Below are 25,112 nucleotides of genomic sequence, written 5' to 3'. Positions count from 1 at the left end.
CCCAGAATTATTCAAATTATTCATCTTTTCCACAAAAATATCACAAAAGACTTTATCAAATGCTTTGTTAAAAGCTAGATAAAGTAAGGATGAGACTAGGCCCAGCATAGCCCATTGCTCTGACTTTATTGCTCAAATCTTCTGTTCTACTTTCTTTAATCACTGAAACTTTTCTTTGAGAATTTGAGCAGAATCACTCAAGAGACAGGGCAATATATGAGCAGATTCATTGCCCCAAGGGATTCTTATAGGTGGACCCCAAGTCACAATCCACTGAGTTTGCTTAAATTTACTTCAGGAGGCACATAGAATCACTTGGGCATAGGGATGGATCCTGGATGGGAGTTTTAAGTATAAACAATCTCCAGTGTTCATTCATAATGTTTTTACCTTTTGTAGGAGTAGTTGAATGGAATAAGAACAACCTGACATGTAGAGTAAGCTAGCTCTGTGTGTGCGTGTGCATGTGTGTGTGTGTGTGTATCTGTGTGTGTGTGTGTGTGTGTTTGGGGGGTTTTTCCCCTAAAAGGCAGGAGAAGTTTTTCCAAGACTTGGTTGTTCCAGATGTGGCTTCCTAGTTGCCTATGGAAAAGACTAGCCCACAAAAAGGCAGTGTCTCTCAGATTCCATGTTTGCCCCAAGTGGAGGTGAATCATCACTACCAACACACCCTGATAACCAGACCTGTTTCCATATGGAGTGAAGGGAGGGAGAGTGGGTGGAGGGATAGCTACTTAAATGAGTTTTCCATCCTTGTTGAATATCTTTTTCATGCAATAACTAAAGAAACTTTCTTTGTGACCTTTTAGGTTGTGTGTGTGTATCTCTCTATCTCTCATCTATCTGTATGTATATATGTGTGTATGTATGTATGTGTGTGTATGTATGTATGTATGTATGTATGTGTATATATCTGTTATGGGAGGATTATGGGCCCCAGTTACCCCAGAAGTTGTCTGAGGAGGTCAAGGAACCTTTTCCTTGAAACCCCAGGAATTTTCCCTTGAGATCAAGGAAGCTTCTCCTTGAGGTCAACCAAAGGACAGACACACCCAAAGAGATAAACAGCACCTGATCGAACTGAGCAAGCTTGAGGACCACCACCCTGCATTCCAGTCCTCCTCACTACCTCCAATGAGGCACAGCCAAGAACCTGCTCCTCTATGGACACCGAGGAGCAGCTGCTTGGCCAGGTAGTGCTGGATCTCAAAGCAGATGTGGTGCCAAAGACTGCAGAGAATTTCAGAGCCCTCTGCACAGGTGAAAAGGGCTTCGGGTACAAGGGATCAACCTTCCACAGAGTTATTCATTCATGAGTCAGGCTGGTGACTTCACCAATCACAACTGCCTGTGGGAAATCCATCTACAGGAGCCGATTTCCAAACAAGAACTTCATCCTGAAGCACGTTGGGCCTGGCATCCTGTCCACGACAAATGCAGGTCCCAACACCAGTGGATCCCAGTTCTTCATTTGCACAGCAAAGACAGACTGGTTGGATGGAAAACATGTCATGTTTGGCCACGTCAAGGAAGGCATGTAGGTGGTGAAGATCGAATCCAAGAGTGGGAAGACATCTAAGAAGATCGTTATCACAGACTGTGGCCAGCTGAGCTAAACCCAGCTGGGGACAGCTTTGTTACCCCAGTGTGTTTGTTTTCTTCCCCTGCCCTTCCTGTTATCCCCCTACAAAAGACTGCTCTGAACACTTTTTGGGGGGTAGGGATTCTTAGTTGAATGTATCATATTCAGGGATAACTGAATTTGTGGCAGCAGCTGCTTTTTTTTTCTCACATCACTGTTTTGTTCCTGTTTGTGCAAAGATCCATTTTGAGCATGTATCTCTAAGTCTCTTTTTCCTATCCAACTCACCAGGGCTTCCTCTTAGGAGCTGAGGCCTATGTGCCATACACACACCTCCTCCTAAGAGCCTTCAGGGCCTCTCTTTTGCTTCTGGTCAGGCAGAGTTGAGCACATCCAGCCTTGGTTTGGTATGCGTAGTCACTATTAGGGAAGTGGCCTGGACCACGTGGGGTCTCTGGGTGCCTGTCTTCCTTCACTGGTACAAAGAGAGGGTGTCGCCAGACTCGAGGAGATGATGAGTCAGATATCACTAGTATTCTTGGCCAAAGGTGGTAATCATTTCTTCCCCTCAAAATTGTAAGATCTAATTAAGTTGTTGCACTAAATAGAAATGCCTTCTCTTTTCAAGGGAAGGAGGATGGTGTGATCAAAAGACCCTTGATCTAGGAATGAAAAGAGCTGGGTTTTCATCTGGCCCCTTTGTGATTTCCTTCACCTTCTCATAATTGACTTGTTTCTTAATCCCCACCACTCCCTTCTCATTCCCTCAACCAGGCAGGTGACCATGTGGTTTAGGGACCTGGGTAAAGCTGGTTGGGGAAGGGACCCAGGGGCTGGTGGAATGGGTATAGCCACATGCAGAGGGTCAGATGGAGGAGCCTGATTAGTCTGTGGAGTGGGTGGGGGAGGGGTAAAGGAGACTGGAGGAATGGGTGTAGGCGACTACAGATTAGGTAAAGCAGATGGGAGCTGCTGCTGAATGAAAAAAATAGAATAGGGAATGTATTGGAGCTCCCCCAGATTGTGACAGGGGTACAGCTGTGAGAGATACAGCTAGATAAGTTGTGGAGACCACTGTTGGGTAGGGCAAATAGAAGAATACTGATGTCTACTCCCAGTGTGGCCAGAGCTCAGCTGTGGAGGGCACAGGGGATTGGTTGGTTCTATGATCAGCAAAGAGAGGTCTTAGTCATGGAGTGGTATGACAGTGGTTGACCCATAGGTACGGAAGTAGGCAAGGAAGAAGGAGGGAAGAGAGATACAGGTAAGGAATGAGGCTGATGAGCAGGAGGGGATGGGATCCCAGAGGAGGTGCCAGAAGGGTTAGCTAATCGCTTAGACTTGCAGTGATTTTCTACCAGCAAGAGGACATCATCCTTTCCTTTTGACTTCTGGCTTAAAGCCATAAAGGCCAAAACATATGGGATCTCTGTCCATTTCCCTTTACACCTGTAAAACTTGTCCAATTGCACGATGGTGTTATAGTTAAGAGTTCTGTGTACAGGCCAGTTTTCTTGAGATCCTAGTGGATACTGTGGCCAGACAGTGTTACAATAATAGATCATGCATCTCTTTCTCAAATTTGTAAGTTCTAATTTAGTCCAATCTCTTAGGATGCACCCCAGTTGTGAACCTTTCGGAACACTCCCTTTCTGCCCCATGGCTGTACCCAGATATCGTCCCGTCTAAGGAGAATGGTCCGAACATAGTTCAGACGTTAGGGTGAGCTTTCTCAAGGGAGGGAGACACTGGCTGACTGTTTCGTGGAAGAGCACAGTGCTGGCAAGGGCTAGACACACAAACACAAAAGTTCTTACCCAGAAACATGGAGTCTGAGGGTCCGAGCGTGGTTTGGACGTCTGGCTGAGCTTTTGGCAAGGGAGGGAGACCCAGGCTGCCCGTCTGCTGTCACGTGCAAAAGCTGACCATCTTTACCTCTCCATGACTCAAATGGGAGGGTGAGTAAGATGGAAGAGGGAGAAAAGAAACCCAGAAGGGAGGTTTCTACCTCCAGGTTTTGTGTGCCAAGAGGAAAGAGGAAATTTCCTGTGCTCCATGTTGGGCGCCAGTTATGACATGGGGAAAATAGGGTAGGGGGTTTGGGATAGGGACTGGGGTTTGGGGTCCTTAGGAATTCCTCTTTAAAGAATTACACACTCTTGCACACAAAAGCAATTAGAATAAGATAGTAGTTTACTTAGGGACTGGGTAAAGGAAGGGAAACCAAGAGAGAAATCCTTGGACTTCTTCACATAGGAAGAAAGGCATGGTTCAGAGAGTAGCTCTGAGATACCAATCTCCTTGAGCAGGAGACAGGCAGATACTTTTATAGAGGACTGATGGGGGTGACTATCTGACTGTAGAAAGTTTCCTTAGTGAGGGAGAACCATCCCCCACTGGTGGTGGCTGGAGGAGTTGGGTGAGGGGTGGCTGCAGATCTCTCAAGTCATCTCTCTCCTCAGGACACAATAGCAGCAGCCACACCTAATCTTATCTCCCCAGGGGTGGAGGAGGCTACAATGAAGGGTGAGGATCCCAGAGCTAGCTCAGTCTGATCTGGTTCCACTTATCTCTTTAGGTGTGTCTGTCCTTTGGATTAGTTTCTCAAGGAGAAGGTTATTTTATGTACCCCAGAGAACTTCTGGGGTGCTCTGGGCCCATAACATATCTATAACTCTGTGTGTGTGTGTGTGTGTCTGTCTGTCTGTCTGTCTGTCTTTTGATAACAATGTGTTAAACGCAAATGTGTTAAGCATGTCATTCATGCCTTTAGCCAAGTAATCAGTAGAAATCTTAAACAGCATAGGACTAGGAACTAACCTCTGAGACACTGCACTAGAAACTTCTTTCTAGTTGATATAAAACCATGAATGATTTCTCTTTGTTTCTGGCCATTTAAACAATTTCAAATCCACCTAACTATACTGTTGCCTACCTATAGTTCTTTATACATCGACAAAGTAGCACAAGAGACTTTTTCAAACACTTTGTTAAACTCTAGATAAACAGTATTTATAGCATTACTCTGATCTACCAGTCTAGTAAATTTGTCAAGGAGAGATATGAGGTCATTCTGACAAAGCCTGTTCTTGGTGAAGCAATCTTGGCTGTTGGTGATTACCACTTCCTTTTCTAGATGTCTGCTAACCAACCCTTTAAAAACACATGCTAGATTGCTTCCTCTAAGAATCAAAAGCCAAGTTCAGTGGGTGATATTTTGCAAACTTCTTTGTTTTTTCTTTCTTGGACATTAGCCTTAAATGATTGGAAAATTATTCAGTACCACAATTGATTCAACAAGTATTTGGTAAGTAACAATTACATGCAAAAAAATAGACTTGTCACTCAAGATACAAAGAGAAAGTGAAAACCTTCATGATAGACTCATTCTTGTTTCCTTATTATATTAATAATCTCTTGAATTAAGAGTGCTTTACATTTTACAAAATACTTGCCCTGTGAATTTAAAAAAGTGTAAGTATTATTATTCTCATTTTATAGATGAGAAAACTGATTTAGAAAGATTAAGTGATAGCTCTTCTCAGCAATACAATGATCCAAGACAATTCCAAAAGACTCATGATGGAAAATGCTCTCCACATTCAGAAAAAAAATTATGGAGTCTGCATGCAGATCAAAGCATACTATTTTCACTTTTATTTTTTGGTTTTTATCTTTCTTGTGGTTTTTCCCTTTTGTTCTGATTCTTCTTTCACAACATTACCAGTGTGTAAATATGTTTAATATAACTGTGTGTGTGTGTGTGTGTGTGTGTGTGTGTGTGTATATATATATATATATATATATATAACCTATTTCAGATTACATGCTGTCTCGGGGAAGAGGGAAGGAAGGGAGGGAGAAGAAAAATTTGGAACTCAAAATCTTGTAAAAATGAATGTTGAAAACTATCTTTACATATAATTAGAAAAAAATACTATTAAGTAAAGAGAAAAAGAAAGATTAAGTGATTTCTCCACAATTATATAGACAGGAAGTGTCATGCATGCTTTAAAAACAGTGTTTCTGCTTCCAAGACCAGTGCTCATTCTACTCCATGTTTCTTCTCTGTGTTATATGACTAAGACATATCCTCAAGGACTTTTTTTGGCACCAAAATTTTTCTGCACTAGAATAGTTGTCAGAACACCTAGGATGTATTTTTAAAGTATTTGTGCCTAAGGCCTCCAAGGAGATTTCACCATCTATATCTTAGCTTGTCAAGATTGACATGGGAAAACTGGTACCTGGCTCAAAAAGAGAAAGATGCAAAGTCCCAACAGACATTCCAGTTGTCCAGTGACATTATTTATCAAGCACAGGATGAGAATGTATGTTATAACTGAATTATACATTAACAAGTATTTTACTTTATTTTGTTGTTACAAAAATCATGTCATGTGACAACTGGAACCTGAAAAGGTTCATATAAGTTCCCTCTTTTCCAACTTGCACTATGAAGACTAACTGTCCTTCTGATGGCTATTATATATTAGCATTTCCTTTTTTGTCAAGTAAATATTTATTTTCAATCTAAAATTAACAAACACCAAATAAAATTATTCTCCTTCTCCTCTTCCTCCTCCTTCTTCATTCCCAACTCCCTTCTACTCCCACATCTTCACCCTCAAATTAGAAAAAAAGAAAGAAAGAGGGAGGGAGGAAGGAAAGAAGAAAAAAAGAAAGAAAAAATGAAAACCCTTATAACAAATATATTTGGCAAAACAAAATTAATTAAAATTAATTCCCCCATTGTCTATATCCTAAAATATGTCTCATTTTGCAACTTAAGTCCATCTGACAGGAGGTAAATAGCTTACTTCATCATTGACCTTCAGGAATACAGATTGGTCAACACATTCATTAGAGTTCTTATATTTCTCAGTTGTTTTCCAAGAAAATGTTGTTATTGTATCAGTTATTCTACTGGTTCTATATCAGTTCATATAAGTCTCTCCAGGTTTCTCTCAAGCTGTCCCTTTCATCATTTCTTATAGCACAATAATTCCATTATTCATATACCATAATTTGTTCAGCCATTTCTCAATTGATAGGTACTCCCCCCCTTAGTTTCTAATTCTTTGACATAATTTTTTAAAAAGATGCTACGAATATTTTTTGCACATAGGGATTTTCCTCATCTTTTTTAATATATATCTTGTAATATATATATATATATATCTTTTTGTGTATATATATACATATACATACACACATCTATATATCTTTATAATATATATCGGGTAGAGGAATCACTAGGTCAAAGGGTATGAATGTTTCATTTCTATACCTTGTGGAAGATCTTCCATGTAGGTCAGAAGTTTACATTTTATTCTATAACCAGAAGGGAGTAATGCTAATGTTTTTTGTTGTTGTTGTTTTTTGTTTTTGTTTTTGTTTTTTTGCAAGGCAGTTAGGGTTAAGTGACTTGCCCAGGGTCACACAGCTAGTAAGTGTCAATCCACAGCTCCAACAACAGTACCAACAACATCAACAAACCTGACTCCAGGGCTGGTGCTCTATCCACTGTGCTGCTTAGCTGCCCCTATATATATATATATATATATATATATACTTTTTCAAAAACAGGCTGTATAGAACAGAGGCTAATGGTTTCAAAAACAACCTTCTTTTTCTCTCTTTGTATACAAAAATCTTCATTTTTGTTGATGAGGTTGATCCTCCCAGTACCAACAACAGCCTCTCCAACACACTTTATTTTCCATTTTTTGTTATTTTTAATGGGCAAAAGATAGAACCTCATACTTGTTCTTACTTTAATTTCTCTAATTACTAGTGAATTAGAAGACTTATTTTCTTGTGGTTATTGATAACTCTTATTTCTTTCTTTAGAAACTGTCCATCTTGTTCTTATGAATTTGAATCAGTTGATTATGTAAGCAATTCTTGCCCAGGATGAACTTTGAAGAACTCTGTATGTGTGGAGGGAAGCATGACTACCTGTTGGCCGAGAGAACACTAAAAGAATGATGTTGCAGATCTGTATAAGTGGGAAGAAACTTCAGAAGAGGAATTCAAGAGGGATGGGCCAGGTAAGAGGCTAAGACAAACTTTTAGATGGGGACTAGAGATCTCCCCACAGCTAAAGATTTGTTGGGAAGTTGCTCCCTCCCAATCCCAAATGTTTCTTGATTCCCAGTGCTGGCAAAGAACCATAGAGACTTCTTAGAGACAATTTCCCTCCTTCCCTCTCCCTGCCCCCAGACCATTCTCTTTCTCTTTGATTGAGTTGGAGTCTTATCTCACTCCCAGTTTGTGAGCACATTTACTCCTTTTTTTTTTTTTTTCCGGTGAGGCAATTGGGGTTAAGTGACTTGCCCAGGGTCATACAGCTAGTAAGTGTTAAGTGTCTGAGGCCGAATTTGAACTCAGGTACTCCTGACTCCAGGGCCGGTGCTCTATCCATTACGCCATCTAGCCGCCCCGCACATTTGCTCTTATATATTCTTTCATTTATTTTAATCAACATTATTTCCCTAATTTTTGTTTGTGATTTGCTCTGATGAAGTTTTACTAACTGTCCATGATTGTCTTTGCATAGTCTGTATTTAATGAAATGTTATTTCTCATGTGACAAAACAAATCCTACCCGTAGACTAACAATATTTGAAATGTGTTAGATAGCTATACTTCTATCCCAATACACTTAATGGAGTGTAGGATGGTGAGGGAGTAAATGTTCCTCCAGAAATCTTCTCTTGCTTCCCACAAATTCAAGTTTTCTTTGATGGGCAAGATTCCAGATTAGCTATCTATCCATTTCATCTATAATTATAGTAGATAGCTACCTAACAACATATTTATATCTTATACTTACATATAATGGATATGAGACCAAAGGTACATTTTTGTGGTATCATATTGTTTGTGTAGCATCATAATTTCAGTTGGAAGGAAGGAAGAAAATTCTATAGGTGGAGATCAGTGGGGAGACTTTTCCACTTGGAGGCTGACAAAAGCAAAGGTATAGAAATGAAAGAGGGCAGAGTGAAAATATGGCAAATAGTTCATTTTGACTGTGACTGTATTGTAAAATATGTGAAGGGAAGCATGGATTAACAGATAGTTTAAAGCTAGATTGTGGAAGATCTTCCATGTAGGTCAGAAGTTTACATTTTATTCTATAACCAGAAGGGAGTAATGCTAATGTTGTTTTTTTGTTGTTGTTTTTTGTTTTTGTTTTTGTTTTTTTGCAAGGCAGTTAGGGTTAAGTGACTTGCCCAGGGTCACACAGCTAGTAAGTGTCAAGTGTCTGAGACTGGATTTGAACTCAAGTCCTCCTGACTCCAGGGCTGGTGCTTTATCCACTGTGCCACCTAGCTGCCCCCATGCAAATGGTTTTTGATTGAAGGAGTGATATCATCATAGTAGAACTTTAAAGATTACTTGAACAGCAAAATGAAAAATGAGTCGCAGGAGAGAGGGAGAGAATTTGGAACTCAATATTATTTTTTAAATGATTGTTTAAAAAATGTATGTATGGGGGCAGCTAGGTGACATAGTGGATAAAACACCAGCCTTGGATTCATTATTACCTGAGTTCAAATCTGGCCTCAGACACTTGACACTTAACTAACTATGTGACCCTGGGCAAATCACTTAATCCTCATTGCCCCACCAAAAAGAAAAAAAGAAAAGGAAAAAAAAAAGAAAAGAAAGATTACTGCAAATAAGAGAAGCAAGGAATGTCACAATTACATAAAAACGAAGAGTTCTTTACCAAACAAGGGGTAGAGATCTAGGGAGAAAAACATGGAAGACTTGAGCAGAGCCAGGAGAACAATTTGTATATTGATTATAAGGCTTTATAGAAAAATAATTTTGAAAGACAAAAACTCTAATAAATGCAATGATCGACCAATACTTCAGAGAGCCAATCATATCCACTCCCTGAGTAGTGGTGATGGACCCAAGGTGCAGAATATAATATACATTTTTGTAAAAATGTGTTTTGCTTGGTTATGCATAATCATTACCAAGATTTCTTTTTTCTTTTTTTTCCTTATTAAGGGGGGGGGGCTATCGGGAAAGAAAGTTGTGAAAGGATTGTAAAAAAAAAAAAGACAAGAAGCATTTTTTAAAAGCACAAATGAGAAAACAGAAGAAGGAAAACAGGCAAGCAAGGGAACTTTGAAAGTTATATGTTGAATTTATTCTATTCATAAAGGAAAAAGCAAACTAAAAATAAGAGCTTGTGCATGTAAAGTTTTCTTTCTCTGTTGAACTTTGTTTATGGAAATGCTCATTTTATTTGGTGTTTAAGTTCAGAATAAAAGAAAATAAAAATTTAAGAGCTCTGATCATTGCACTGTCCAAGGCCCAGTTCAGAGAAAGGAGGATAAAGTATGCTTCCTATCTTTTAAGATAAAATTGAGAATGGTGAACAGAATGACACATAAATTTGGAGATGTGGTCAGTGTATGTCACTTGACTTATGCTAATTTGTTAAAAGGGAGGGTTTATTTTTAAAATTTTGAGGGGTGGCAGGAGAATTAGGGAATAATGATACTGATATTCCCTCCCCCAAAATAAGGAGGGAAATCATCAATGAAACATTTTTTTCAAGGCACAAAGAGAATCGAATAAAGGTGAAAGGAGACACAGACAAAGAAGACAGCTTTGGAACAAAGAAGAATTCATTATATAGACTTTTATTTTCTTTTTTTTTTTTTTTGTGTGAGGCAATTGGGGTTAAGTGACTTGCCCAGGGTCACACAGCTGGTAAGTGTCGAGTGTCTGAGGCCAGATTTGAACTCAGTTCCTCCTGACTCCAGGGCCAGTGCTTTATCCGCTGTGCCACCTAGCTGCCCCCATTATATATACTTTTTTTTTTTTGGTGAGGCAATTGGGGTTAAGTGACTTGCCCAGGGTCACACAGCTAATAAGTGTCAAGTGTCTGAGGCCAGATTTGAACTCAGGTCCTCCTGACTCCAGGGCTGGTGCTCTATCCACTGTGCTGCTTAGCTGCCCCTATATATATATATATATATATATATATATATATATATACTTTTTCAAAAACAGGCTGTATAGAACAGAGGCTAATGGTTTCAAAAACAACCTTCTTTTTCTCTCTTTGTATACAAAAATCTTCATTTTTGTTGATGCTTATAAAAGCCAGGGTAACAAAAAAATTTTTTTTTAAAGAATGTTAACATGAACATCTAAAGGAAAAGAGAAAAGAGGCTGAACTAGGTGGGGATAGTAGTCAGAGTGAAGAGGACCAGACAGATAAAAGAGAGATACTGCAAAATAGAAATTACAAGGACTTGGCTAGTGACTGACTAAGACATGAGGGAAAAGAGTCAAAGATGGACCTAAGCGTAAAGCTTAAACTAACTATCCTTACCTTATTAGTGAATAAGGTACACTTCTTGTGTTTTATAATGTTGTTGTCATATTAAAGTTTGCATGTCTTCAGAACAGAGTCAGACTACTAAAAGGTTTTCTAGTGAACTCCTAGGCAGCTAAGTGATTCAGTGGATAAAGCACTGGGCCTAGTGTCAGGAAGACCTGAGTTCAAATATGACCTCAGACACTCGCTAACTATACAATTGGTAATTTACAACCGCTGTTTACCTTAATCCACTAGAAAAAGAAATGGCAAACCACTTTAGTATCTTTGTGAAGAAAATCACATATGGGGTCACAAAGAGTTGGGCATGACTAAACAAGACAACAATATTGAGGTCCTACCATTAGCTACAAAGCATTTGAATTAGCTACCATTTGAGTGGTTTCTTTTTCACCCTTCCCAAGAAACAACAGTAGTAATAGTAATATATATATCAATCATATAGATGTGTGTATATGTGTATATATGTATATATGTACACATATATGTCAATCACATATATATATAATCAAAATATATATATCACATACACATATATATCAATCACATAGTAAATAAGACATATAGATATATCTATATAGGTATAGTAAGCAAGATATACAGATATAGATACTACATGTTGACTATGCGCTAGACACTGTTAAGCCCTTTAAAATGATCTCATCTGATCCTCACAACTCAGAGAGAGTGATTATTAGCCCCATTTTATAGATGAGGAAACTGAGGTAAAGAGAAATTAAATGATTTGCCAGGGTCACACAGCTAATAAGTGTCCAAGGGCAGATTTGAACTCAAGTCTTTCTGATTCCAGACTAGGTTCTCTATCCACTGTATCACCAGAGGGAAAAAAGCAGTATAGTGGCAGGATCCCTGACTCTGTGGAGGATCTTATGTTCAAATCACAGTTCTGCTACTTTTAACCTATATGACTCAAGTCATCTTACCTCTCTGAGCCTTAATTTCCTCATTTGTAAAGTGTAGGCTTTGAAGGTTCTATCCAGTTATAGATTCTGGGAGAAGTGAGAACCTTTTTTTTTTTGGCCTATTCCTTAACATGCTATCATTATTTTAGTTCTTATTATACTTAATCACATCCTAGATCCATAAATGGAAGGGTTTTTAAAGATCATTTTATAGATAAATCCTTATTGTATAAACAAGGTCCAATAACTTGCCTAAGGTCACATAGGATCACAGATTTAGAACTGGAAAAGGAATTGAAAGGATATTTGGCCCAATCACCTCATTTTATATATGAGGAGAAGGAAGCCAGGGGAGATTATGTGACTTTTCCAGGGTCATAACAGTTGTCATCCCCAGAGGTAGGTTTGAACCTCACTCAGCTTTAGTGATCTTCCCCCTGTAGTACATCTTCATCTCATTACTGCTCTTACAATTCTTATTTAGCCCAAGAGCAAGGTCTCTGTTTTAACTGGACCTCTTGACATTTCACATTTGTCTGCCTTTTTGGTCCTTGATAAATTGCAAAGGAAATCATTGGTTTTGTGCAAATTTGTTTTACTACTAAATGAAGTGAGAAGAATAGAGATTAAAGCTGGAAAGGGCACTGAGGATCAGGAAATCTTGCTTCTTGTTCTGACATGGCCACTAATTGCTGTGTGACTTATGCAAGTCATTTCCCTTCCCTGACTTTTAATTTCTTCAGATAAAATGCGTTTAGATTCCATGATCCCTAAAGGCCTTTCCATCTTTAATTTTCTTTGATGCTACAATTCTAACGTGTATAATATTTTGTATACTTTTAGGCCACTTTTGAAAAAAAATGAGAGTCTATATTTCACAATGGGTCCATTTTTTATTATACTGCATGTAGTATAATCATATTTCTTGGCATCACTAGTGATGAATATGAGGCAAAAAGTTGCCTGAAATATGTATGACAAAATACTAAAATTGTACAAATTAAGTATGATTCAACAAGAGATGTCTATGTGTAAAGCATGATGTTAGGAGAAACCAGAGCAAACAAACAAACAAACCAAAAGCATACTTTCTATCTGCAAGAGGGGATTATATTCTATTGGAAAAATAGCAAGTAGCTATAAAGAGAAGTCAGTGTACAGTCATCTCCTAAGTAAAGTCATAAGCATGTTTTTTACTATTGTCCACATACTGCAGTCTGTCCCATATTCTTTGTCCATACATTTAAAAAATTTTGCCCTTAACTGCTGGGTTAATGTCCTTAGGGTTAAATAGCTTCTGCTAGTTGGGGTCTTTGGTGAAACTGTAAATAATTTAAGATCCATTAGCACCTGGAAGGGTGACCGTGATCAGAGTAATACTGCCTGTCTCCCTGAAAGAGTAGAGGCATGGGCCTCTAATCATCCCATTTCCCTTGGAAATGGCCTAGCTTGGAGGAAGGAGTCACATTAGCCAATGGAAAGTATTATAATTAATCACAGCAGCTTTCCTAGTGCCATATGATACCCTTTAAACTACAGAATTAAGGTAATGTAGGTAGACAGCAAAATAGCTAGTGTTAAGAAGGAATGGTCAAATCACTTATTAGGAACACCTGTGGGGCACAGCCTGTGGTTGCAGTGTATTCTTTTAAGTCATAGTCCGTCCCAGCTTTTCTTCAGCAAGAAAGAGAAAAGGCATCAGGAAATAAACTCAGCCAACTAGCCACAGAGGAAGCTGCCAAGGAGCTGAGACAAGAATTCTAGGAAAAGATTGTCAGGATTCCTGTGCTAGAAGGTCAAGAAGGCTGGTTAGAAAGAAGAGAAACCAGAAGTTGCATAAAACACAAACAAAAAAGAGGAAGGTTTGGCTGGTACAACAGAGAAGATAGAATTGGAGAGCCAGTCCCTTCTATTCTCACAGTGCCCAAGACAAGAAGAATCTATGTCAATGTTCATTTCAGCATTTTTTTCAATTAACAAGCATCTATTCTCTTTTCTTTTCACCTCCCCCATATATATATATATATATATATATATATATATATATATATATATACACACACACACACACACACACACACACATATATATACATATATATATATAGACATATGTATATAGACATATGTATATACATATACATAGTTATGCAACACGAATTCCTAGATTGGCCCTGTCCAAAAATGGATGCCTCACCCTGTACCTGAATAAATCACATCTATCCCCAGGAGCTGAGTCCTACTCTTCATCCCTCAACATAATTTCTATAAAGAGCTGTTTTAACATTAATTGTGAACAAAAGTTAAGGGAAGCCTTTCTTTTCCCTGCCCTCCAAACTTTAAGGGTTTACTCATGGGATTAAGGCCTATTTAGAGCAATCAGATTTACTGAAGAATGGTGAGGGTGTAGTGGTCCTTGATTCTAAAGAATACATGGACACTGCCAAGGTCAAAGTCAAGGGATTCACAGAGTTCTACCAGAAACCTGGGCAGAAAGTAATGAAATAATTCAGAGCTGCCAAGCCAAGGCAAGGGAGGAGATCTGCAGGGAATAAATTCCAAAGAGCAGCAGCAAAGAGCAAGACTCACTAGGCAGGCAGCTGGGATTACTCCTTTTTTCTCCCAGTTGAATCTACTTGACATAACCTGATTTTATGGTGCTTGGTGTGCTGCTAGCCACAACCTTTCCTTACTCATTTAGTACTGCACAATTGTGGGCTCAGCTCTAGGCAGCAGATACCATTCTGGTGGTTTCTAACCTGTAATTCTCTTTGATGAATGATTGAATTCATTCTTTTATAATAATACTAATTGTCATGGCATTATTACATTTGATGATAACGCCATTCCCTAAAAGGTGGTATTGACCATTTCTTCGATCCAACTCCACTCTCCTCATGGAAATTAAAAGGTTACTGAGATAATATCCTCTTATGTAAATATAGATACCTTGAAGTACAACATAAACAGCTTATGGTATTTTTTGGTTTCATTTCTGTTTGAAGGGTCTTTTAGTTTATCATTTCCCCATAAATGTTGATATTGCACTTTTCCAAGAAAACTTGCCACTTCCTTTGAGATATTCAAATATGCTCCAGAGGAATTCTAATCATGTAAAGATGGTTCCTAATGCAAGTACATGAATCAACAAGAATTAAGGCTCCCGGGGCGGCTAGGTGGCGCAGTGGATAGAGCACCGGCCCTGGAGTCAGGAGTACCTGAGTTCAAATCTGGCCTCAGACACTTAATACTTACTAGCCGTGTGACCCTGGGCAAGTCACTTAACCCCAATTGCCTCACTAAAAAAAAAAAAAAAGAATTATAAAAAGAATTAAGGCTCCTACTGTGTATACTGTGCCTCTAAGGCACAAAGAATGAAATGATCATGAAGTGAAGAAGCTTCCAGTTTACCACATATAAAATCATTGAGGGCAAGCACCTGAATGCAGGGAACTTGCAATCAGAAGAAAACTGGGTTTGACCTCTGTTACTAATTGTATTACCACTGGCAATTCATCTGACTTCTCTGAAAAACAATTTCCTCAGCTATAAAATGCGGATAAAAATACCTATAACATTTATTTCACAAGGTTGTTGAGAAGATCAAACAGGATGAATTTAAAACACTTCAGGATCTTGAAAGCAGTCATACCATCTTTCTATCTTCTCAGGGTCTAAAATACTCTTTTTGGACTTAATGAACATGCTGTTTCTATCAATTAGTAATTAAAAATGTCTCCATGCCCTATTATTTTAACAAGTAGATAAGTCCCAATCAGTAGCAAAAATATATATATTTCCTCTAATTTTCATGATAGGAAATTGGAACAATACTTGCATTACTTACCAATGGGGTTATTGTAAAGTTAATATTCTGTACCTTAATGGGCTAAATGTGAGATACGAATATTTTAGAAAATAGTTGTATTTAAAAAAAACACACACATACACAAAGGGGCAGATAGGTGGTGCAGTGAATAGAGCACTGGCCCTGGATTCAGGAGTTCAAATCTGGCCTCAGACATTTGACACTTACCAGCTGTGTGACCCTGGGCAAGTCACTTAACCCTCATTGCCCTGCAAAAAAAACCCAAAAAAACAAAAACCAAAAAAAAAAACCCATCACAGAAAATAGTTGTATTGGGGGAGTAGCTAGGTGGCACAGTGGATAAAGCACTGGCCTTGGATTCAGGAGGACCTGAGTTCAAATCCAGCCTCAGACACGTGACACTAACTGTGTGACCCTGGGCAAGTCACTTAACCCCAATTGCCTCACAAAACAAAACAAAAAAAAAAACAAGGGAGAGAGGGAGCCAAGATGGAGGAGGAAAGACATTAAACACACAGAGCTCCTGATACAATCACCCCCAAAACAGCAATAAAAGAACCCTTGGAGCAGAAAAACACACAAAAATACATGCTGAGATTATTCTCCAGTTATAGATAGATTTCAGGAGGCCATGCTGGACCATGTGTAAAGTCTAACTCTGCAATTGTGCTCACAGATACACCAGAAATGCTGCTGGAAGAATTTACCCCAGAGCCTCTGAATCAGCTACAGCACCAGCATCTTCTTGAACTTAGTATGCTATCGGGTGAGAGGGCTGAACAGCTGGCAGGGGGGTAAAGTGCAGGGGTACCAGCAGGACTGGGGGAGGAATTTGGCTGTCCCACTGCAGCAGGGAACCAGGAAGAAATCCTGAGAAGTGGGAGGCCCAGGTTGGGGAGGGGCACAGGTTCATCGAAGCTAAGAATCACACCACAGAAAGCTTTGCTGGTTGGTTGTTTAGTAAGTAGGCTTGAGGTTATCTCCAGACCAGAGAACAGACCAGGTGAGAGTAAAACCTGACCACCCTCAAACCAAAACACCTGGGACCAGGAGTGGAGCTGAGAAGCAGCACCCCCCTCCCCCGCAGTGGAGAGTTTAAAATCAAGAAATCAAGTAAAAGATGAGCAAGCAAAAAAAGTTCAAAATTATAGAAAGCTTTTTCAGTGACAAGGAAGATCAAGATGCAGCCTCAGATGAGGAAACAAACCACAGGGACCCTATGTCCAAAGCTTCCAAGAAAAATATGAACTGGTCTCAGGCCATGGAAGCTCTCAAAAGGGACTTTGAAGAGAAAGTAGGATAGGAGGAAGATGTAGAGAGAAGGAGGAAAGAATGGAAAGAAAAATGAGAGTAATTCAGCAGTCATGAAAAAAAAGTCAACAGCTTGGAAAGCCAAATGGAAAAGATTAAAAAACTGTCTGATGAAAATAATTGCCTAAGAATTAGGATTGAACAAATGGAAGCTAGTGACCTCATGAAAAACCAAGACACAGTAAAGCAAATCCAATTGAATGAAGAAATAGAGGGCAATGTGAAATATCTCCTTGGAAAAACAGTTGACCTGGAAAATAAATCCAAGAGAGATAATTTGAAAATCATTGGACTACCTGAAAATCATGACCAAAACAAGAGCTTAGAAACCATCCTCCAAGAGATTGTGAGGGAAGATTGCCCTGATATTCTAGAAGCAGATCACCTCCTGAAAGAGATCCCAAAAGAAATCCTCCAGGAATATTATAGCCAAATCTAGAGATCCCAGGTCAAGGAGAAAATACTGCAAGCAGCTAGAAAAAAGGAATTCAAATACTGTGGAGCTCCAATAAGGATAAAGCAAGATCTCGCAGCTTCTACATTAAAGGACCAGAGGGCATGGAATATAATATTTCAGAGGGCAAAGGAACTGAGACTACAGCTAAAAATCACGTACCCAGCAAAACTGCGTGTAATCTTTCAGAGGAAAAAATAGGATTTCAATGAAAAAAGGTCTTTCAGGCATTTGTGATGAAAAGACCTGAACTGAATAGAAAATTTGACTTTCAAATACAAGATTCTGGAGAATTACAAAAAGGTAAACAGGAAAAAGAAAACACAAGGGACATTAAAAGGTTAAACTGTTTATAGTCATACATGAGAAAAGAATACTTTCAACTCATAAGAACTTTTTCAGCAAGGAATACACAGAGGACACAGGTCTGAACTGAATATGAAGTATTTGTAAAGCATTTATTTTTTGTGTATCCTTGTTCTTTGTGGAGCAAATATGGTGGGTTGTCTGTGTCTAGGGCTGGATTTGGGCTCTGGGTCTCCTGGGCCCAGGGCTGGTGCTTTGTTAACTGTGCCATCTAGCTAACCCATGATGACATCTTTAAAATAGGGGTGAGGGGTAGGAGGAATAGACTGGGAGAGGGGGGAGGGGAGAAGTGGAATGGGGAGAGGTAGCTCACATGAAGGAAACAAGAAAAAAGCCTATGGAGGGGAAGGGAAGAGGTGGAGTGAGTGCACCTCACTATCATCAGAATTGGCTCAAAGAGGGAATAACATACATACTCAAGTGGGTATAGTAATATATTTTTGTCCTGAGGAAACGTGGGAGAAAGAGATGGGGGGGTGGAGAAGAAGGGAAGGAGGGAAGGGAAGTTTGGGGGAGGGAGCTGTAAAAAGCAAAACACTTTCAAGGAAAGTGAAGATGTAAGGCATAACAACACATGTATGACATATATTGAATTGCTTGATTTCATAGGGAGAGCTGAGAAGAGAGGAAGAAAAAATTAGAAAACAGAATTAGCTCAAAGGCCATAACCTCATCAAAGTGGGATCAAGGAGGGAATAACATACACACCCAATAGGGAAGAGTAATCTATTTAACCCTACAGGAAAGTAGGAAGGGAAGAGGATAAGGAGGGAAGGGTGAATGAAGGGAGGGTAGAGCAGGGGAGGGGGCAGTCAGTAGCAAAACACTTTTGAGGAATATTAGGGCAAAATAAGATAGACAATAGAATAAATATCATTGGAAGGGAATGGGATGGAGGAAAATAGCTATGATGATTGACTACAATGTCAAAACGTATGGTATCTACTCTGCTGGGCTATTGTGAAGAAAATTCTCTGTCAAGTTCAAGGTGCTATATAAAAATTATGATAAACAGGATGCTATCAGAAAAACCTGGAAAGACCCACATTAACTGAAGCAGAGAGAAATGTACTGTATACAAAATAACAGCATTAGGGGGCAGCTAGGTGGCGCAGTGGATAGAGCACCGGCCCTGGAGTCAGGAGGACCTGAGTTGAAATCTGGCCTCAGACACTTAACACTTACTAGCTGTGTGACCCTAAGCAAGTCACTTAATCCTAATTGTTTTACAAAAACCTACCAAACAAAAAAATAACAGCATTAGTGTAAGATGATCTGCTGGGAAGCACTTGCGGTTATTTTCAGCAAGGCAATGATCCAATATAACTCTGAAGAACTTAGGAAAATTGCCGTACAGCTACAGAGAAAGAACTGATGGTATCTGAAAACAGACTGAAACACATTTTTTTTTTTACAATTCCTTAATCTGAAGTTTTGTTTTTATCTGTTTTCTCTCACAACCTAGATAAGGTAGAATTTTTTGCCATGGCTACTCATGTATAATTTATGTTGAATTGTTTGAGTTCTTAGGGTGGGGGTGGAAGGGGAGGGAGGAAGAGAAGTTGGAACACAAAATTTTTTTAAAAATTGATGTCAAAATTTGCTTTTTGATGTAATTTGGAAAATAAAAGTCAAAAAATTAAAAATTAAAAACAAGGGAGCATAATAGTTGTATTGGGTGAGCAGAATGTGTATTAGTGGGGTGTGTTCAAGTTAAATTTGTGGGTCACTGATATGAAAGATAGTGTTGAGGTGGTTGGGGTGTTTCTTGACAATACCTCAGCTGGTTCTGATGAAATAAGGCTAAGATGAAGCTTGATATAGCTGGCTTTCAGCAAAGTACTTATTTTCCTGGTTGCTCTGAACTTGGCTCTTTACTATTTCAACAATTGCATCAACTTTCATAAAGACAGAGAAAACGTGTATATCCAAATGTCCCAGATCCCAACAAGAGAAGGGCTCTAGAGTCACAGAGACTTGGATATCTCCTAAAGAAGTTGGTTCATTTTCTGATTCTGCTCTCAGCGCAGAGGAATCTCTAACACATAAAATGAAACAAAACAAAACAAAACAATATATAAGCCTGTCTTATGTCCAAGGTCTCCTTAAATTTTGACTAAGGCGGGGCGGGTCTTTCTGGAAAAGAAAGTAGTCAGTGTAAAATAATGAATATCGCAGCTGTTTATTTATGCTACCACAGAAAATAGTAATAGACACAAAAGTCACAGGGGCACAAAAACAAACAAAACTAGTAGAAAGCACTCTACAAGTCAATTATACTCATTTTATTCCCCCAGGAGATCAAAAACATTTTGAGGACTTTCTCAAGAGGTCCGGATCTGATGCCCCAAGACGGCATGCCTTTACTCTAGGCCTTTAATTGCAGGGTTCTTCTGGTGGTGGTACACTTCTCTGAGAAGCAGTGCTGTTGAGAGAAGAGGAGAGATATTAGAGATTTAGAGGGAAAATCAGCAGCACCTTGACACCTAATTGGATGGTGGATGGGGAGGTAATTGGACAATTCAAAAATAACTCCTAAAAACAATTTAAATAATAACAACATAATTAAGGAAAGTATCTTTGAAAGTCTTGAGAAATTGTATCACTTAAGAGACCTGGTGATGAAGCATGGCATCTACCTCTTGACACTGAGGTGATACTCAATATAGAGAATAAGATGTACATTTTCAGACACAACTAATGTAGTCACTTCTTTTGCTTAATTATGTGTATTTTTATGTGGAATTTTTTTCTTCCCTTCCCTCAGTGAGGGTATGTTGAGAGGACGAGGGAGAATAGGGATAGGGCAACCAAAAAAAAGAAAAAGAAAGGGGGGAAGTGTCTTTGAAGAATCTTTTTTTTTTAATTTAGAGAAGAGAATATAAGGACAGAAAGAAGCACAACCACGTCAGCTTTGAACACTAAAGGCTGAACTTAAATATATATAAGTATACATGCATATAATGCCTTATATACCTTATTAATATTAACAACTAACATTTATATAGCACTTACTATGTGCCATGCACTGTGCTGATTGCTTTACAAATATTACCTCATGGGGACACCTAGGTGATGCAGCAGATAAAACACTGGCCCTGGATTTAGGACCTGAGTTCAAATCCGACCTCAGACACTTGACACTTACTAGCTGTGTGACCCTGGGCAAATCACTTAACCTTCAGTGCCCTGCAAAACAAAACAAAACAAAAACACCCCGAATATTACCTCATTAGATCCTCATGATCCTAGGAGGTAGGTGGTATTATCCCCATTTTACAGATGAGGAACCTGAAACAAACAGGTTTAGTGACTTGTCTAGGACCACATAGCTAGTGTCTAAGCCAGGTCTTCCTGACTGCAGGCCTGGCACTTTATCCACTTTACCACCTATATAGATACATACATAAACACACACACATGCATGTAAGACATAGATACAATCCATATGTATATGTGTATTGCATGTATACATGTGTGCGGATACTTTATCTTCATGCATGTTTGTATGTATGTATTATTATCTATAATCTAGCAGTCATCCCATCCCTTTTTAGCCTTGATATTTTAATGAGGTAGACATGTATCCCCATCAATCAATCACTGCTAGGTCTTAGACTAAATGATAAAAAGTCTTTGAAATGGAACATTGCACGAGAATCTATTTGGATAAATTAAGGAAACTAAGCAGTGCCTTGAGATCGTTTATAAATTATCAAGCAAGTTGAGAAAGGATAGAATTTCAGAAATTGGAACAAGTGCAGCTTTCCAGAACACCCATGAGGAAAAACTATCTGAAGGAGCAAAGGCCTCAGCTTCAGCCTTGACCAGGTCTCCTTCCCCACCCCACCCCTTTTTTTTAACTTTCTTCTCACTAGTCTACTAACTTCATCCCCAGTTTAGTTGATGGCTGATTTTCCTAACCCCAATCATCATCTGTAGCCAAGGACAAATAGAAACAGATTCATCATCACTTTTTTTTTTTTGTAGGGCAATGAGGGTTAAGTGACTTGCCCAGGGTCACACAGCTAGTGTCAAGTGTCTGAGATCAGATTTGAACTCAGGTCCTCCTGAATCCAGGGCCAGTGCTTTATCCACTGTGCCATCTAGCTACCCCTGATTCATCATCATTTTTAAGGGAAAACTTCCTTATCACACTATAAATGGGAGAAAAAAGACTTTCATCAATGAGGAATTGTAAATTATCACCTTGCCACCTGCATGTCATAAGCTTGAGCCCACTTTCTTCTGGACTATGTATGTACTTGTGGAATATTGTGTCACAGACCTCTGGGACATGTTTTATACCAACTGTTCATATTATTCCACCTTAGTAATTACTGTTTTCTAAAAGCTACTTAAAGCTGGCTAACTAAATTGATTCTCAGATGTTAATCTTAGGGGGAAGCACCACAGTGAGGGCTTGAGCTAATCACACTAGAGAATTGCCACCAACTCCTGAAGGGTACCCCTAAAACTCTGAGCTGGAGATGAAGCCAAACTCTAGAGCTTGGAGACTCATCAGTGAAAGCAGAAGTTGGGATAATTATCCTTCTAGCTTAAATGGACAAAACACATTTAGGAAAGCAGGATGTACATAAGAGAGATCTGCAATTTCATGTGAACTCTTTTAATGTGTATAAGAAAATAGCCTTTGTATTTTATTTTATTTTGGTGTTTGTTAAGTTCTGAGTAATGTCATGGGATGCAGAGCACCCCAGAATTTCTCTGGGGCACACTGAGGAATCTTGTCCTTGAGAGACTAAACCAGAGGACAGATATGCCTAGAGAGATAAGTGGAACCAAATCGGACTGAGCTAGCTTCGGATTCCCACCCTTCATTCTGGTCTCCCTTACCCCTGGGGAGGTAACTTTGGGTGTGGCTGCGGCCTTTGTGTCCTGAATGGTCCTCCACTCCTCACCCAATTCCCCCAGCTGCCACCAGTGGGGGATGGTCCTCCCTCACTAAAGGAACTTTCCACAGTCAAATGGTCACCCTTCCCCCCATCAGTCCTATAAAAGTACCTGCCAGTCTCCTGCTCGAGGAGATTGGTACCTCTGAGCCACGTGCTTTGTGCCTATCTCCCCATGAGAAGTCCAAGGATTTCTGTCATGGTTTCCCTTCCCTCCCCCCTTCCCTTCCCTTGCCCCTAAATAAACTACCACCTTATTCTAACTACTTTTGTGTGCAAGAGGGTGTAATTCTTTAAAGAGGCATTCCTAAGAACCCCAACCCCTAACCCAAACCCGTACCCCATTTCCCCCATTACACTAAAATGAAAATTTACAAAATAATAACTCCTAGGTTATAAATACAGGGAACTGCTATTGTACTCATCATGAATGGGGAAATTTGAATTATTGAAGGTATTGTGAGAAAATAATGGGGTTTTGGATCTCCCCTGCTCAAGGGCCTAACCCAGAGAGCCTTGCCTGACCTTTCTTGGGGCCAGCAGAAAGTCAGGAGAGTTTCAAGGGAAATGTAGATTGACCTTGCTGACTACCTACAGTAGTTACCTCATTCAAACCCACACTTACCTGAAAGCTTTTCCCCCCAGAGGGTCTGTCCTCTGCATTTTTACCTCAGCACATACTGCGCCTGACCACCCTCAAGTCCAGTAAACCAATAGATTTGAATGATGCCAACCAATTAGCTTTGAAAGGTGTGGAAGGGCCTGCAGGAAGCTTCTGCTCTCATTCTTGTTTTCCTGCTTGGAACTCGGAGGAAGTGGCCACGCTGAGCTCTTGGTCCTTTTTGAGCCACATGCTATCTCTTTACTAGTATTTGATATGCTTTAATAAATGCTTAAAGCCCCAAACTGGTGCTATAGCCTCTAATTTCTAAGTAGTAATATATTAGAAACCTTAGCTAACTTCCCTATACCTTGAGACAGAGATAGGGCACTCCTATAAATTTTTAATCACCACAGTATAAAAGAAAAAAATATATACTATATTCTGCATTGTTAGAGCAAACCCTCCAGAAGCAATTTTATAAATTTTATGTTATTTTAATCTAAATATTCCTTCCTACTTAGAGAGAGAGAATATATAGAGCCACCCCACGGCTCTGAAAATATCTTTTCCCTCCAAGCCATTTCTGAGTTACAGCTATAGCCTTCCTGGACAATAGACAAAATTTCACAAGATGATAAAACAGTTACAGAGTTTAGGGTTCAGTGAGCAGTTCACTTCATCAAATAGAACAATATCCACTTAACGTTCAGCTTGTCCTTGGAGAATAATTGTTATTCTCAATTTAAACACCAAAAAAGGATCATTTCCATATACATGCAGCAAAACAACAACAAAAAGAGGCTTCTATAAGTAACTGAAAATCTCCATTTTACCTAGTTTGCTCTTTTGGGTAAGTATATGTTCCACATATTACTTTCACAACTGACCTCTTTGTGCTTCTTTCTGCTCTTTTTTTGTTTTCTTCCATGTATTTGAAACAGTGTTTCAATATACTAGAGGCCGGTGTTGATCACTACTCCTTTCCCCACTAATCCCATTCCCACCCCTCACTGAAAACCAAAAGAAAGGGAAAAAACTCCAAACACTTTTGTAACAAATAAGCATAGCCAAGCAAAACAAATCCATATGTGGCCATGTCCAAAAATGTATGTCTCTTTCTAAACCTTGTGTCTACCACCTATATCTTTCAGGATCTGGGTAATTCTATTCCATTCTAGGTCCTCTGGAGACACAGATGATCATTGTAATAATGTGGCTTCAGAAGTCTTTCTAAGTTCTTTTTCTTTATAATGTTGCTGACCTTGTATAAATTGCTCTCCTGATCTGTTCATTCTGCATGTTTGTACTGCCCAGGATTTTCTGAAATTATTTCTTTCATTTATTACAGTGCAATAATATTTCACAAGTAGTTTAGTCATTCCTTGGTTGCCCAAGACATAATTTAAGGCACTCCCTTTGTCTCTAGTTCTTTTTTCCCCCTCTTCTTTTAATCCCCACTCTTTCAAGATAAGGAAGATGATATTATCTTTCCCCTTAACTTGTTTCCCTATTGAATTTGAAATATTTCTACAACAAAAAGTGTGTGTGTTCAACTTTCCTCAGTCCATTTCAAATGAAAGTAAGGTTTATCTGGTGCCCTTTCTCCAACTCCTTACACATTTGTATACTCTTCATTTTTAATGCACCTCATTTATGTGAACTAGTAAATTTCATACCTTTCATTCTCCTTTCTACATTAATGTATTCCTCCTTTTACTCTTCCTTCTCTTTCCCCTGTTCAGCAGAACTACCTCA

At 39.1% G+C, this 25,112-nt stretch overlaps 1 pseudogene; it reads left to right on the top strand.

The window, feature by feature from the left end:
- Positions 1-1,163: 1,163 nt before the first annotated feature.
- On the top strand, positions 1,164-1,616 carry LOC122749825 (annotated as a pseudogene).
- Positions 1,617-25,112: the final 23,496 nt, after the last annotated feature.

Source organism: Dromiciops gliroides, chromosome 1 (assembly GCF_019393635.1).
Source record: "Dromiciops gliroides isolate mDroGli1 chromosome 1, mDroGli1.pri, whole genome shotgun sequence".
In the NCBI taxonomy this organism is placed as follows: domain Eukaryota; kingdom Metazoa; phylum Chordata; class Mammalia; order Microbiotheria; family Microbiotheriidae; genus Dromiciops; species Dromiciops gliroides.
Note: the sequence above shows the minus strand (reverse complement) of the source record. Positions and strands in the feature narration are given on the sequence as shown.